This window comes from Meriones unguiculatus, chromosome 12 (genome assembly GCF_030254825.1).
Source record: "Meriones unguiculatus strain TT.TT164.6M chromosome 12, Bangor_MerUng_6.1, whole genome shotgun sequence".
Classification (NCBI taxonomy): domain Eukaryota; kingdom Metazoa; phylum Chordata; class Mammalia; order Rodentia; family Muridae; genus Meriones; species Meriones unguiculatus.
The window spans coordinates 88,619,234-88,635,526 of NC_083360.1; the positions used below are offsets into that span (position 1 = coordinate 88,619,234).

A 16,293-nucleotide genomic window follows, 5' to 3' on the forward strand; every position below is an offset into this window, starting at 1 on the left:
AAGATGGTGATGTAAAATGTGGAGGCTAGAAAAGAACAAATTAAGGGATGTACAAAAACAAAATGGAACAAAAAACCCTGAATAATTTGTAGATTATATTTATACCACATTCACAATAATTGTTTTCTGCTTGAGCAACAGTGAATGTAGTTGTTACGTTTTTCAAAAAGACACACAAAGAATATTTGGACTGAATGTGTTCATTTCTTTTAGTCTCTCTTCTCTCTTTCTCCTTTGCTAAAATATTTTGTTGAATAAAATGTTGAGATAAGTATCTACTTGCTTTGAAGGACCTGCAAAATGGTTGAGATAGTGGTTGGTGATTAACCAGTTGAGGCTAATTATCTTTGGGGTCAGACACTCATTCTATGAATTAATCATCTCGCAGAGACTGGACTGTGGCTGTTAGCAGGTAAGGGCAAAGCCTTCAGAAGTTGGAAAGAAAGATTTATTTTAATATTGAATCAGCGTTTATCATGATAGGTATCTTATTGTTTTATTGCTGTAAGAGACACTATGACCACAGCAGTTCTTTATCCTTAATGATGGGAAGCATGACAGCATGCAGGCAGACATGGTGATGGAGAAATAGGTAAAAGTTCTACATCTAAATTCTTAGGCAGAAGTAAAAGTGTTATACTTCTTCCAACAGGGCACACCTACCCCAACAATGCCACATGTCCTAACAGGGCCACTTCCTATGGACCTATGAGGGCCATTTTTGTTCAAACCACCACAGATCATAAGTACAAGAGCAAGAAAGAGTCAAAACTATATTTACTGATAAAGAGGATAGATTCATTAGTGTTATCCAAAGAAACAACAAAAGTAGGTAGGTAGATAGGTAGGTTGGTATGTAAGAAGAGAGAGATGTTAGTTATAATATTAATGGAGAGGATGAGAATTCCAGCACTCTAATATGTAAAAGCTGGAAAAGTAGGAAAGTCAGTTCTATGTGAGAGGGGAAAAATCTAAAGTTAGGAAGAACCACCATTCAAAGGCATATTTTTTCTCTTATAAAATTTTATTTCTCTATTAAAATAGTTCCTAAAATTATTTAATTACCTCTTTTGATTTAATGACAATTCTGGGTTTTTGTTGTTAGTAGTTCTGATTTTGTGTATTAGAAAGACAATTCTTTCTTTGTTTGTCTTTTGTTCTATTTGTGTCCTTGTATGATTGGATGGGTGTTCACATTGGTGAAGATGGATTTTCTTTACTGAAACTATTAATTCAAATGCTGACTCCTCTTTCTGGAAGTATTCTCAAAATACATTTATAAATATTTCAACAGCTATTTTGGCATGTCTTAATCCGATAAAATTGGTGCATAAAATCAACCATAATATGGATAAAAGAACAAACATTTTTTTTTCTGAGAACAGTGGCTCGCCTTCATTCAAAATATACAAGATAATTTCAAGAGATTATGCTAGAAGAGACTGGTGGGATTTATGGATAGATTTAGGTAGATAGATAGATAGATAGATAGATAGATAGATAGATAGATAGAAGATAGATAGGTAGGTAGGTAGATAGATAGATAGATAGATAGAAGATAGATAGATAGATAGATGATAGATAGATAGAAGATAGAGATAGATAGAAGATAGATAGATAGTAGATAGATAGATAGATAGAAGATAGATAAATAGATAGAAGATAGATAGATAGATAGATAGATAGATAGATAGATAGATAGATAGATAGATGATAGATAGACAGACAGATACTTTCAGATATAGGTGCACAATATATATTATGATTTGGACAATCCTACACAGCATGTAATATCTCTTCTTTTCTCTGTTGCTTTCTTTCTCTTGTCTTTACTTCTCTCTCATTCATACATTAATTCCTGTAGAGGGACAAGGTTCTTGTACACAAGATAAGTACTTAGAAAACCAAGAAAGTTAAACACTAAGGCTTGTCTCTTCAAAAGATGATTTTTTTACCTGTGTTCCCCCTTGAATGCTGGGAATGGATATATTTTTAACCTGGTGATCTTTTGTGATCTGTTGGTTCAGGCTTCACCAGAATCCCCCAAACTATTATGTTTGTCAACCTCAGACTGACCTTTCACCCACTAGATATTGAGCATGCTTCTCAGTCAATAAAACTGATCCTTATGAGAGATGTCACTTTTATTTTAAAACAACCTAGCTAACTTTATGTTATCTCAGAGCCAGGCCAGTCCTGAATCCCACAGGCTATTATTGCATTTATCCCAGTCATTATCCTTACACCCTTGTCTTGAGCATTATTTCTGAGTCAATGGAATCCATCATTTGGAAGAGCCCATATGTACTTTGTAAAGAATTTAATACATGTTTTAAGCTTTGCTATACACATGGAATTGAGTTTATTATAATCAGGACACTTTGTTCCAAAATTGTGCTGTGCTTAAATATGGGTAAAATAAACTGACTCCAAAAGGTTAAAAAATATCAGCTAAGTTTTGTTAAACCAGATTATTTCTTGTGGATCATTTTACCTGCTGGACATAGTGTTTGCAAGGAAGTCCCACAAATTCCTTCATCAATTACTAAATATATACTGTTCTCTAGGCATTAAAAACTAAGAATGTAATCATTGTAATATAATATTTTCATTAAGTATTTAAGACTTCGTTTGATAGATTTTGATTATAGGAACCCCCTACTCATCTCCTTACTAATTTCCTATCTATCCAGCATCTCCCTATCCATCCCAATTTTGTATCATTTTTTAAAAATAACCCACTAATGTATAGTCTAATGTATGATGCCCCTATACTGATAGGGGTGGTGCCTCTGAAATATAGGACATTACAGGACTACTGTGTTTAAACTCGTAACAGCTGTGGTTGTCTGTAGAAGAACTGCACAAAATCAGGTCACTCAATACTTTAGGAAGCCTTGAAAAGGAACTCATGAGCCCTCACCCATAACAGAGGAGCTTTTGACATCTGATAGCTTCTGGTAAGGGGGGGGTAAGTTCTCTTTAAGCATACACTGTTTTTTCCCCCTTTTTGAGCATTTCTTTTATTTTTATTTTTATTAATTACAGTTTATTCACTTTATATCCCACATGTAGCTCCCTCCCTCCTCTCCTTCCATTCTTACCCTCCCTCCCTATTCTCCACCTATGTCCCTCCCCAAGTCCACTGATGGGGGAGGTCCTCCTCCCCTTCCTTCTGATCCTAGTCTATCAGGTTTCATAAGGAGTGGCTGCATTGTCTATAGGAGACTATAGGAGTAAGAGGGGATAGAGGACATGGCCCACTGAATAAAGCAAGCAGGGCTCACAGGGGCTTACAGAGACTGAAGCAGCGAGCCCTGGGCTCACTTGGGTCTGCACCAGGTGTTTCACATTGTTATAGCTCTTATCTTGGTGTTTTGTGGGACTCCAATAGTGGGAGCAAATGTATCTGTGACTATTCTGCCTGCTCTTGGGACACTTTCTCCTACTGAGTTGCCTTATGAAGCTCTTGCCTTGTCTTATTGTCTGTCGTTTTATCCTATTTGATCATCTTCTTTCGGAGGCCTCCTTTTTTTCTGAAGAGGAAGTGGAAGAGAGTGGATCTGGGACAGAGGGGAGGTGAGAAGTACCTGAGAGGCATGGAGGGTTTAGGGAAACTGTGGTCTGGATGGACTGTTTTTGAGAAGAATCAACTTTCAATTTTAAAAGTCATAACTGTACTGAAATATGATTTTATAATATATAAATGCACTGGACACAAAAACCATTTGAGAACAGAAAACATTTACCCCACTGGAGGTGTATTATGGTAACTGCAAACAGTACCTTTCTAACAGCAAATTCATCTCCACTGTGACTCAGCTGGTTGGGTATATTTAGCATTTATTCTCATGTCACTGTGGATGGTGAGTGCTGGTTGGAGAAACAGGCGAGACTGATGGCATGCCTTAAGTTTTTCTCTTTTGATTTAAGGAGTTTCAATCAAAACTGAACTGTTTTTGGAAGTAAATTTTAAACAGAAAAATCAGAATGACAATAAATACTCAATAATCATTAGGGAATTGAGATGCAGAGTTTGCAGATATAAAGGAAACTGCTCCTTGCAGCACATTCTCCCTTCCAAAATGAATTTATCTATGAAACAAAAACGCTATACTTATTGAATTTTAATAGATGTGGGAGCACAGAGTAAGTTATCCTGACTGTAGTGAATTGCTTGCACCAAATATGTCTTTGACATGAAAATTCTCAACATGAGAAACAATTCCCCCTCTTTTGTTCTGCCCTTCCCCTTCTATTTAGGGAGAGAAAAGTAGAGTTTCATTTAAGTATTAAAATGTTGTTAATTCTGGTGTTTCTAGAATATGAAGTAGCAGTCACTAAGGGATGTGATCTCTTAGAGTTTATTAGAGAAGCTGCTCCCTTTAAAAACCCGGATTTGTCCCAATGGATAAAGCAAAACTGCTGAAAATGAATTTCAGATCCATCTCTTACCTCTGACAGTTACTGCAGGATTTCCAATCACATTAGTGCCTCTTCAGCTTGAGCCAGAATTTGTAGTATAAATTCAACATTTTTCAATTCTTAATCAATCCAGAGGTCATTCTCTTCAAAGTAGAGCTTTGGTGCTGCCACTTAAAAAGAATCAGTGATGGAGGAGAGGTGGCTGGTTTCATGCTGCATGGCATAGACACAACACGAAGCACACCAGGGGGTGGAGATGCCCTTTCAGCTGTGACTCAGAGACACTTTGTTTGACTATCAGTGACACACTTTTAAACATTGAAAATAAGTATTTATTGGTTCTTTCAGAGTTTTGTAGAATCTGTTTTGATCATATTCATACCCTTTTCTTAGTTCTTCTAAGGTCTACCCTCAAATCCCTATCCACCTAACTTCATGTCAAAATTATTTTTTTGCTCTCCCCAAATATTCTTGGATATATTATCTTTAATTGGAATATGATTGACTTACCAAGGAATATACTTTCAGAGAAAACTGACCTCCCCTCTCACAAGAGCTAACAATTGCCAATAACTTCATAGCTAAGGGGTTGGAATATCATGCTAAATTCATATTTCTGTGTTGAGATTTGTTCTGGCCAGAGCTTACACTGGTCTTTTTTATGTTGTTACTACACTGCAGCTACAGTGCTGTGCTCAAAAGACATTTTTTCCTTGTTATCATGCAACACCTCTGACTCTTGTATGTTGAAGTGGGTCATTGTGTTAATCCCCATTTACTATAAATAGTTGCCTCTCAGATGAGGATCGAGAGCTGTATTAGTTATAGATAAAACAATAAGTCATTAATATTAAATTTAATACTATATCTATTTAGCAATATAATCACAATAAGGTTCTCCTTGAGGCCTATGATGTGTATAGGCCTAGGTCCTTGGCTTGATAATGTTGCTGGGTATGGGTTTCATCTTCTGAAATGGGAATGAAATCCATTTAGGGAGTGGTTGGTCACTCTCCTAATGTTTGTGCCACTACTGCACCAGCAGGCATGTCTTGCCTGTCTATTCATTATGGTTGATCAAAGAGTTCACACGTGGGCATGATTAAAAACAACTTTTTCCTCAAGTTGAATACATAGCATCTTCCACCACAAAGAAAACTAGACAGTAGTTGTGTTAGCGTTTTTTTTTTTTTTTTTTTTTTATGTTAACTTGATATAAGCTAGATCCTCGTGCTGTTAGAGGTCCCACATCAGGACCAATTGTACATTTGTTACATATGTGTGGGGCACCAAGGTCTATCTCATGTATGCTACCTTGTTGGTATTTCAGTCTCAGCAAATACATATGGGCCCACATTAGTTGCTTCTGTAAATTTTCTTGTTGTGTCCTTGACCTTTCTGGCTCTTTCAGTCTTTCCTCCCCTTCTTTCACAAGATTCCTGAGATCTGCTTAATGTTTGGCCATGAGACTCTGCATCTGTTTCCATCAGCTGATGGAGAAAGCCACTCAAATGGCAGTTATGCTAGCCTTCTGCCTGCAAGTATTGCAGAATATTATTAATAAAGTCAGTGGTAGAGTCTGAAGAGATGGCTTGGCTGTTAAGAGCACTGTCTGCTCTTCCAGATGGCTTGGAATTCCCAGCACCTACATGGCAGCTCAAAACTCTCTGTGACTCCACTTACATGGGTACTGAAACCCTTACACAGACACACATTCAGGTAAAACACCAATGCTCATGAAAGAAAAATAAATTTTAAAGAAAGAAAAATAAGTTGGCCATTGTTGCTATGTTTATCCTGCCAAGCCATGAGCATAGAAGATCTTTCCATCTTCTGATATCTTCTTCTTCTATTTCTTCCTTCAGAGACTGGAAGGATTTTTGTTGTTGTTGTTGTTGTTGTTGTTGTTGTTGTTGTTTTCATACAAGTCATTGACTTGCTTGGTTAAAGTCACATCAAGGTACTTTATGTTCTTTGTGGCTATTGTGAAGGGTGTTGATTCCCTAATTTCCCTCTCAGCTCATTTGTGGGAGGAGCCAAGGGAGGTGGCTACAGTTGGGATAAAAAGTGAATATAACCTAGAACCTCTGCTCAGATGAAGCCTGTGGTAGCTTAGTAACCAATTGGTTTCCCATAGTAATGGGAACAAGAACTATTTCTGACAGGAACTCAATGGCAGGCTCTTTGACCTACCCCCTCAAGGGAGGAGCAGTCCTGCTAGGGCACAGAGGTGGACTTTGCAGCCAGTCCTGAAGATACCTGATAAAACAGGGTCAGATGAAAGGGGAGGAGGTCCTCCCCAATCAGTGGACTTGGAAGGGGGCAGGGAGGAGATGAGGGCAGGAGGGTGGGATTGGGAGGGAATGAGGGAGTGAGATACAGCTGGGATACAGAGTTAATAAAGTGTATCTAATAATAAAAAATTAAAAAGTAAAACTTTTTTATTATTTTTTTAATAATAAAAAAAGAAGCCTGGAAATGCTGATAGTCGACATCCTCTAGCTAACTTGAAAAAAAAAAAAAAGGAAAAATAGGATAATTTTGGTAATGTTCCTTCTATATCTATTTTGTGGAATAGTTTGAAGAGTATTGGAGTTAGTCTTCTTTGAAGGACCTGTAGAATTTTACAATGAAGCCATGTGACCCTGGGCTTTTTTTTGGCAGGGAGATTTTTGATGACTGCTTCTATTTTCTTGGGGGATATGGGACTGTAAAACTCATTCTATGAGGCCATAGTAACCTTGATACCTAAACCACACAAAGACCCAACCAAAAAAAAGAACTTCAGACCTGTCTCTCCTGTGAGCATTGATGCAAATTTACTCAATAAAATACTCTCAAACCAAATACACAAACACATAAAATGTATCATCTACTATGACCAAATAGGCTTCATCCTAGGCATGCAGCATTGGTATAATATATGGAAATCCATCAGTGTAATCCACCACATAAAGGAGGAAAACCACATGATCATCTTCTTAGATGCCAAAAAAAAATGCATTTGACAAAATCCAGCACCCATTTATGTTTAATGTCTTGGAGAGATCAGGGATACAAGGCATATACCTAAACATAGTAAGACAATATACAGCAAGCCTGTAGCCAATATCAGACTCAATAGAGAGAAACGAAAATCAATCCCCCTGAAATCAGGGACAAGGCAAAGTTGCCCACTCTCTCCATATCTCTTCAGCATACTACTTGAAGTCCTAACTAGACCAATAAGACACTTAAAGGAGATCAAGGAGATATAAATCAGAAAGGAAGAAGTCAAAGTATCATTATTTGCAGATGATATGATAGTATACATGAGTGACCCATAAATACAACCAGAAAAGTCCAGCTGATAAACACCTTCAGCAAAGTGGCTGGATACAAAATTAACTCAAAAAATTAGTAGCCCTCCTGTAGACCCAAGACAAAAGGGCTGAGAAAGAAATTAGGGAAACCACACCCTTCACAATAGCCACTAATATCATAAAGTAATTTGGTGTGACTCTAACCAAGCAAGTGAAAGACCTTCAAGTCTCTGAAGAAAGAAATTGAAGAAGATATCAGAAGATGGGAAAGATCTGCTATGTTCATGGATGGGTAGGATTAACATAGTGAAAATGGCCATCCCCCAATAAGCAACCTACAGATTCAATACAATTTCCATCAAAATACCAATAAAATTCTTTACAGAACTTGAAAGAAAAATATCAATTTCATGTGGAAAAACAAAAAAACCCAGAAATGCTAAAACAATCCTGTAAAATAGCAGATCTTCTGGAGGTTTCTCCATCCCTGATCTCAAGCTGTACTATAGAACAACAGTAAACAAACAAACAAACGAAAACAATTGCATGGTATTGGCAATAAACAGACTGGAGAATCAGTGGAATTGAATAAAAGACACAGAAAGTAACCCACATACCTTTGGATACTTTATTTTTGACAAGGAAGCCAAAACCATACACTGGAAAAAAGATGTCATCTTTAACAAATTGTGCTGGTCTAACTTGATATCTACATGTAGAAAAATGAAAATAGATCCATATTTATCACCCTGCACATAACTAAAGTCCAAGTGGATCAATGACCTTGACATAAAACCAGATACACTAAACCTGTTAGAAGAAAAAGTGGCGAAGAGCCTGGATCTCATTGGCACAGGAGACAACTTCCTGAACAGAACACCAACAGCACAGGCTCTAAGATCAACAATAAATAAATGGGACCTCATGAAACTGAATACCTTCTGTAAAGCAAAGGACACTGTCATCAGAACAAAACAACAGTCTACAGACTGGGAAAGGATCTTCACCAACCCTATGTCTAACAGAGGGCTAATATCCAGAATATATAAAGAACTTAAGAAGTTAAACAACAGGCCAAGTAATTCAATTAAAAGATGGGGTACAGAGGTAAGCAGAGAATTCTCAGTAGCGGAGAATCAGATGGCAGAAAAACACTTAAAGAAATGTTCAACATCCTTAGTCATCAGGGAAATGCAAATCAATACAATTCTAAGATTCCATCTTACACATATCAAAATGGCTATGATCAAAAACTCAAGTGATAACACATGCTTGAGAGAATGAGGAGGAAGGGGAACCCCCCTCCATTGCTGGTTGCTGGTGGGTGTGCAAACTTGTACAACCACTTTGGAAATCAATCTGTCATTTTCTCAGAAAATTGTGAATAGTACTACCTAAATATCCGGCTATATCACTCCTGGGCATATACCCAAAGACATCCATCATTCAACAAGGACATTCACTCAACTGTGTTCATAGCAGCTTTATTTGTAATAGCTAAAATCTGGAAACAACCTATTTAATCTTTCAATGGAGGAATGGATACTGAAATTGTGGTACATTTACACAATGGAACACTACTTGGTTATTAAAAATAAAATCATGAAATTTTCAGGCAAATGGATGGAACTAGAAAAGATTATTCTGAGTGAGGTAACCCAGAATCAGAAAGACACACATAGTATATACTCATTCATAAGTCGTTATTATACATATAATATAGGATAACCATACTAAAATCTATAGTCCCGCAGAAGCTAAAAAAACAAAGAGGATCCTAGGGAAGATCCTCAATCTTCACTCAGAAGTTCAAATGCTGTAAACATGAGAAGTGGAAGAAGGCAGGGAACAGGACAGGATCCTACAACATAGGGCCTCTGAAAGACTCTACTTGTTGGGGTATCGAAGCAAAGGTTGAGACTCATTGCCAAACTTTGGGTAGAGTACAGGGAATCTTATGAAAAAAGGGAGAGATAGAAAGACCTAGAGGAGCTCCACAAGGAGACCAACAGAAAATAAACTGGGCCTATAGGGCCTACGGAGGCTGATAAGCCAACCAAGGACCATGAAAGGAGAGGACCTGCAACCCCTGTTCTGATGTATTCCATAGACTCATTCTCCAAGTCGGTTCACTAGTAAGGAAAGCTGGGGCTGTCTCTGGCATGAACTCAGTGGCCAGCTGTTTGATCACCTCCCTCTGGGGGGTGCAGCCTTGCCAGGCCACAGAGGAAGACAATGCAGCCAGTCCTTCTGATACCTATAGACTAGGATCAGATAGAAGGGGAGGAAGACCTCTCCTATCATTGGACTAGGGGAAGGACATAGGGAAAGAAGAGTGAGGTAGGGTATGATTGGGAGGAGACAAGGAAGGGGCCTACGGCTGGGATACAAAGTGAATAAATCATAATAAATAATAAATAAACAAAAAAAGAAATGAAAAATAGTGTCAATGTTGTGTTCTCTTTCATGGCATGGCACTCAAATGGGGCCAGTCATCGGTTGGCCATTCTCTTGCTTTCTGCTCCCTCTTTATCCCTGCACCTCTTATACGTACATGATAAGTATAACCTCTTCTGAAAGCTTCCAGTCAAGGCTTGTGAGTAGTCAGACATCCTGCTAGAGCCACCAGCAAAATTCTTAATTGAAAATCCTATTATTCATAAACTGAATTACTTAATCTTTGAAAGCATGGGCTTTATTATATGTAAAATAAAGACTGGTATTTTCTTGAAGGATTGTGGTAGGCTTGAAGTTAGGTGATTAGCTGTTATTAGCTAATTTAATAGAAGAGCAAGAGACTGGAAACAGGTAGGGTGAGCATGAGACCAACTTTTTCTGCTACCTCTTTTTCTTTTAAGTTGTTTTCAGTTTCTACTGCCTCAGACATAAACAGATATCGTGACAATATCTCCCTTCAGACAGGCCAATTTGTAATGACCACTGCCTCCTCGGTTTTAGAGAAGGAAAGGAGATAGCTGTGCTGAATGTCCCCTTTTTAGGTAAGTTTCTCAGTAGGCAGGGTCTTCCCACATCAACCAACTTAATTAAAATAAACCCACACAGGCATACCCATAGGCAAAAATAATGTAGACAGACAACCCCTTCACTGAAACTCCCTTTCCAGATGATTTTGGGTTTTATCCCGTTAAAAATCAAAGCTAACTATCACAATAATTAAGTGAAAACTTAACAATATCAAACATCGTTGTGTGATTAGCCTGTGTAATATTTTCATGGCACATTGGTTATTTTAGTACAACCATGATAGAAGTAAAGTGAATCAGTTACTTGATCAAGAATACACAGAGTTTGAGGAGCATTTTAATATAGGTATCTTATTTCAAAAAGTATTTCTTTTTATGATGAGTCTCCACCTCTTATGTTAGTGTAAACGTATTATAACTCTTACTTGTTAGAGCATTTCTAAATAGCATTAAGGATATAAAAAGATGTTTGTAATCAACTTAACAATGGACACAAAAGCCTAGAATGTTAAAAACATATCAATATCAGCAAAAGTTTGTTTCACTATGCTTAGTGCTTAGAAAACATAGAAACAGTAATAAAAAATAACAGACTGACAGGTTAAATAGTAAGCATTTCTGTAAGTTTATGAATACTTTGAAATATTTGAATAATTGCAGATACTTTTTGAATATTGAAAGATTCTGAATGTTTTGACATTATTTCTACATTATTGTCAGCACACCTTTCTTTCTGTTTAGTTAACTATTACATTAATACTTCAAATCTCAGTAGAATCACATGTGGTAAAAACGAAAGCTGCCTATAAGTTGACAGCCTGATCTTTGCTCAAGTCTTTCTTCCATGAGAAGAATGACTTCTGTGTGGGCGAGATGGCTGAGTAAACATGCTCACTGCCAAATCTTCATGTGTTGCCCAGAGCCCACACGGTGAAGGAGGAAACAGGCTTCGTATTTTTGCCCTCTGACCTTCACAAGTGTGCTATAGCAATCTCCCCCACCAATATAAATGAGTGTAGTAGAAGTTGATCCTCCTTTGGAGTGAAAGTCTAGATCTTCTTCTAGGAGTCAGAGCTTAGGAAAATTTCCCTTTTCCATGATGATATAGTTACTGGCTTCTGGAGCAGAGAAAACCAATTTTCGTCAAGGACAAACCTCCATTCCTAAATGATCAACCCTAAACCCATATAAACGTGTGGCGACACTAATTGAATGCCATTCCCTGTGTATGTGAGTGTGTGTGTGTCTGTATGAGTGGGGAGAGTGGGGGAGAACAATAAAAGAATAGGTAACTGATGAATGGAATGTGAGGAAACATGAGAGGAGTTGGAGAAAGAAGAGGTGGATATGTAAAAATATAATGTACTTGTGACAATAAAAAATGGGCTTATCAGTGGTCAGGCAAGGGTGGAGGAAGAGGTTGGGGGTCACTATTAGATTCAGTGAGAATGGGAGAATAATTACTTTCAGCTATAAACATTAGAATGTTTTCACTTACAATTTTTCCTTTTTTTGTCACAGTAAATTCTGTTATATATATATATCCATGCCTTCTCATTTTTCCAGCTCCGCTCGTTTCCTGACATTCCAAGAAATCTATCGGGAGCTGGGTTAGAAGCAGTTCATATTACATTCTGGCAAAGCAGCTGTTGTGTTTAAGAGACACTGAATTTAAAAGCAATGAAATATGAAATAATTTATTTGGTGGAAGAAATTTCAAGACACCATGCAAGGTGTAGCAAGCTTATTGCTGACTTCTTTTGACAAGATAAGCAATAAGAATTGAAATTAAAAAGGAGAACCGAAAGATTTGAAAATGTGCAGTTTGCTAAAGTAAGGGGGATTTATGTCGTTAAAGTTGTGGAAAGAGAGAGTTCCTGTTCCTCTTACTAGGGAACTGACTTGGATACTGAGCTGCCATAGGCTACATTTGTGCAGCGGTTCTAGGTTATCTCCATGACTGTAGCCATTTTGGATTCTCTGCACGGGTGTCCTGTGAGGTCATAAAATCAAGATATCTCAATGAACCTAAAGCTCACTCTTTAGGCTAACTTAGCTGGCCGTCAAGCTCCTATAATTCAAACCTCACCCCACCCCATTGCTTTTCCTCAATGATGGGGTTGTAGGCATGGTTAGCCATGCTCAGATTTTATGTGAGCGCTGGGTAATCAAACTGTGGTTCCCATGCCTGCACAGAAACTGCTGTACCCACTAAACCAGATTCCTATCCCTGGCACTCATTTTTTTTTTTTTGTTCTTTTTTTTTTTTTTTTTTTTCAATGCAGTTTATTCAGGAACATTGAACAATCCTCGGACCCCGGGGAAGCCAGCCCACAGCTTAAATAGCCTCTGGGTAGCCAACCCAGGCGTGCCACGGGGGCAATGCAGATAGGTCCACATACATGGAAGCAAGCCAGATCCTCGGCCTTAGCCAAATGTGGAATTGTTCCTGACAGAGAGCACTCACCATCGGGAAGGTGGAAGGCGGAAACCAGCTCCATCTTTAAGGCATAGCATTCTGCAGCTCTCTACAGTTCCCCCTTTTTGTTTTAGACGCATCAGGCAAGAGTAGAGGTCTGATCTCTGATATTAGAAATAAATTGGGACTTTGTACAGATGTTCATTTAGGTGTCATCCACCCAAAGAGCATCAGACCCTTCCGATACCTTTTTCTCAGAGGCGGGACCTGGGGCATCAACCCGCATGCAATCAGACATGCTCTTCTCTGGGTCCAAAGCGGCTGACCCTGAGTGCAGTGCTTAGCCTCGCATCCTGAGCGTATCATTTTAGCTTTTTATGGTATCCAACCATGCTTGGGGAGAATGTCCTGCTTCAATGGCTGTAAAGGCCTGAATGATCATGGCTGCATCATACTGTTGTGAGACTCTAATCTTGCATATATACCACAGGCAAACCAAGGAGACCAACACCAGAAGGCCTGCTAACACTCCCATGCCCGCCCATTCCTTCAGATGATTCATGGCTGCAGCAATCCATGTTGATAATCCTGTGGCTAGTCCTGCGTCCACTCCGGTAGAATTTACTGTGACAATGGCCACTCTCAGCTGCTCCATCGTAGTATCGAATTCTCCAGTCCAATTACCTAAAATATAGCTCGACAATTGTTTAGACAGATTTGCAGCACAGGAAAAATTCTCATGTTGTATGCTAGTGACACAAAGTCCAGCATACTTTCATTGACAGCCAGGTTGAGCGATTTGCCATAGGGTATCAATCTGGCGCTTTCTCAGACAACTAGGAATAGCACTTCCTCAAGATCCAGCCATACCACTACTGGGCATATATCCAAAAGAGGCTCAAGTACACAAAAAGGACATTTGCTCAACCATGTTTGTAGCAGCTTTATTTGTAATAGCCAGAAGCTGGAAACAACCCAGATGCCCCTCAACTGAAGAATGGATGCAGAAATTGTGGTACATCTACACAATGGAATATTACTCAGCAATGAAAAATAAGGAAATCATGAAATTTGCAGGTAAATGGTGGGATCTGGAAAGGATCATCCTGAGTGAGTTGTCTCAGAAGCAAAAAGACACACATGGTATATACTCACTCATATAGACATACAACATAGGACAAACCCACTAAAACCTGTGCATCTAAAGAAACTAAGCAAGAGAGAGGACCCTAACTAAAACGTCCAAACCCCATCCAGAAAGGCAAAGAGGATGGACATCAGAAGAAGAAGAAAACAGGAAACAACCTAGGAACCTACCACAGAGGGCCTCTGAAAGCCTCTGCCCTTCAGACTATCAAAGCAGATGCTGAGCCTGATGGGCAACTGTTGGGCAGAGTGAACGGAATTTTAGGTAAGAAGTGGGAAATAGTAAGAGCTGGAGAGGACAGGGTCTCCACAAGGAGAGCAACAGAACAAGAAAATTTGAACATAGGGAACTTCCCAGAGACTCATACTCCAACCAAGGACTATTCATGGAGATAACCTAGAACCCCTGCACAGATGTAGCCCAGGGCAGTTCAGAGTCCAATTGGGTTACATAGTAATGTGAAGAGGGACTGCCTCTGACATACTCTGATTGGCCTGCTCTTTGATCACCTCCCTCTAGGGGGGGGAGCAGCCTTACCAGGCCACAGTAGAGGACAATACAGCCACTTTTGATGTGAACTGACAGACTAAGATCAGAAAGGAGAGGAGAACTTCCCCTATTAGTGGACTTGGGGAGTGGCATGCAAGCAGAGGGAGGAAGGAGGGTGGGATTGGGAGGGGAGGAGGGAGGGGCTTATGGGGGGATGCAGAATGAATAAAGTGTAATTGATGAAAAATTTAAGAAAAAAGGGAAAAAAATAATTTAAGAACCTTAAATGACTTTCAAAATTGGAGGAAAACATGGAGTTAGTCAATTGGCATGGAGCACGTCTCGCCCCTGGGGGCAATGGTCTCCTGAACCTACTCAGACCTCGGACACCACCACTGCTAGTTCTAGAACTGACGCAGGATGTTCCAACGAGGGGTTAAGGCTTCTCATAATATTTCCTATAAGCCCACACCTGTTTGTCTATATCCCCCATTTTTATTCATTATTAGCCAGATAGAGCCAAGTAATTGTGGTAATGATACTTGCTTTTTTGCCCAATGCTGGAATGCTAGTAAAGTTAGGTATGCCCTGGTTACTCGCATGCCTCACTGGGTGCCTATGCCCATTGATGCCCCTCACCCTATGACTCTCTTCAGACAGAAAAGGGATCTTGGAACTACAGCCACCATTGTTACTACCATCTCATTGACGGCTGTTGGAGCTACCACCAGGGCATTAGCCATGAGTCATACTGGGCAGACTGCTCAGACCCTGAATAATCATTTAGCCAATGTAGCTCATGCCTTAGTTGTACATAAAGGAATTAATGCTCAACTAAAAGGAAGCTTGATGGTGTTCAATCAGAGGATTGACCTCTTGCAGGAGCAAATTGATACCCTATGGCAAATCGCTCAACCTGGCACTCATTTTTACCTTTAGTAGAAGGGCTTATATGTACCAATCTGGATACTGTCACATGAACGTCTTGAGTAATTCAGTGGATAGAATACTATGCTTTAGTCTTTTTAAATAATAAATCATAATGTTGGAGAAAGAGATGGTACTGTTGTACTGTACTAAAGCATATAGCCAAATCCAAGCATCATAGATTTCTATTTTTGAGGGGAGCTAGCTTTATGCTTTATTGAATAACACAGCTCATAATATAAAAATAGCAAACATCTAATTGGTGATATGTACAAATGTAAAATTTATAACCTACATAGACAGGTAGATTATATATTAGGGGACTGTGGAAGATAAGGAAGACATCCCAGAGCAAAGAAGTACTTAATTGGAGTATAAAATATGAATTCTGGTGTCAAAGAATACCAAACTTTAAATTTCCATGATTTTAAATCTTTTCCACTTTCATGAGTATCTTTGAATACATCTGGTCTTAGTAGGCCTAACCATATTGTTCTTACCCATGGATTTTCATCATTTTGCAATTGGTGTATGTGTGCGTGTGTGTGTGTGTGTGTGTGTGTGTGTGTGTGTGTGTGTGTGTGTGTAAGTGATGGTCAG

The 16,293-nt window shown here is 38.9% G+C and overlaps 1 protein-coding gene across 6 annotated transcripts in view; it reads left to right on the forward strand.

Moving 5' to 3' along the window:
- Positions 1 to 16,293, forward strand: part of Agbl4 (AGBL carboxypeptidase 4) — a 1,227,056-nt gene that overhangs the window by 388,600 nt on the left and 822,163 nt on the right. The window lies entirely within an intron of this gene.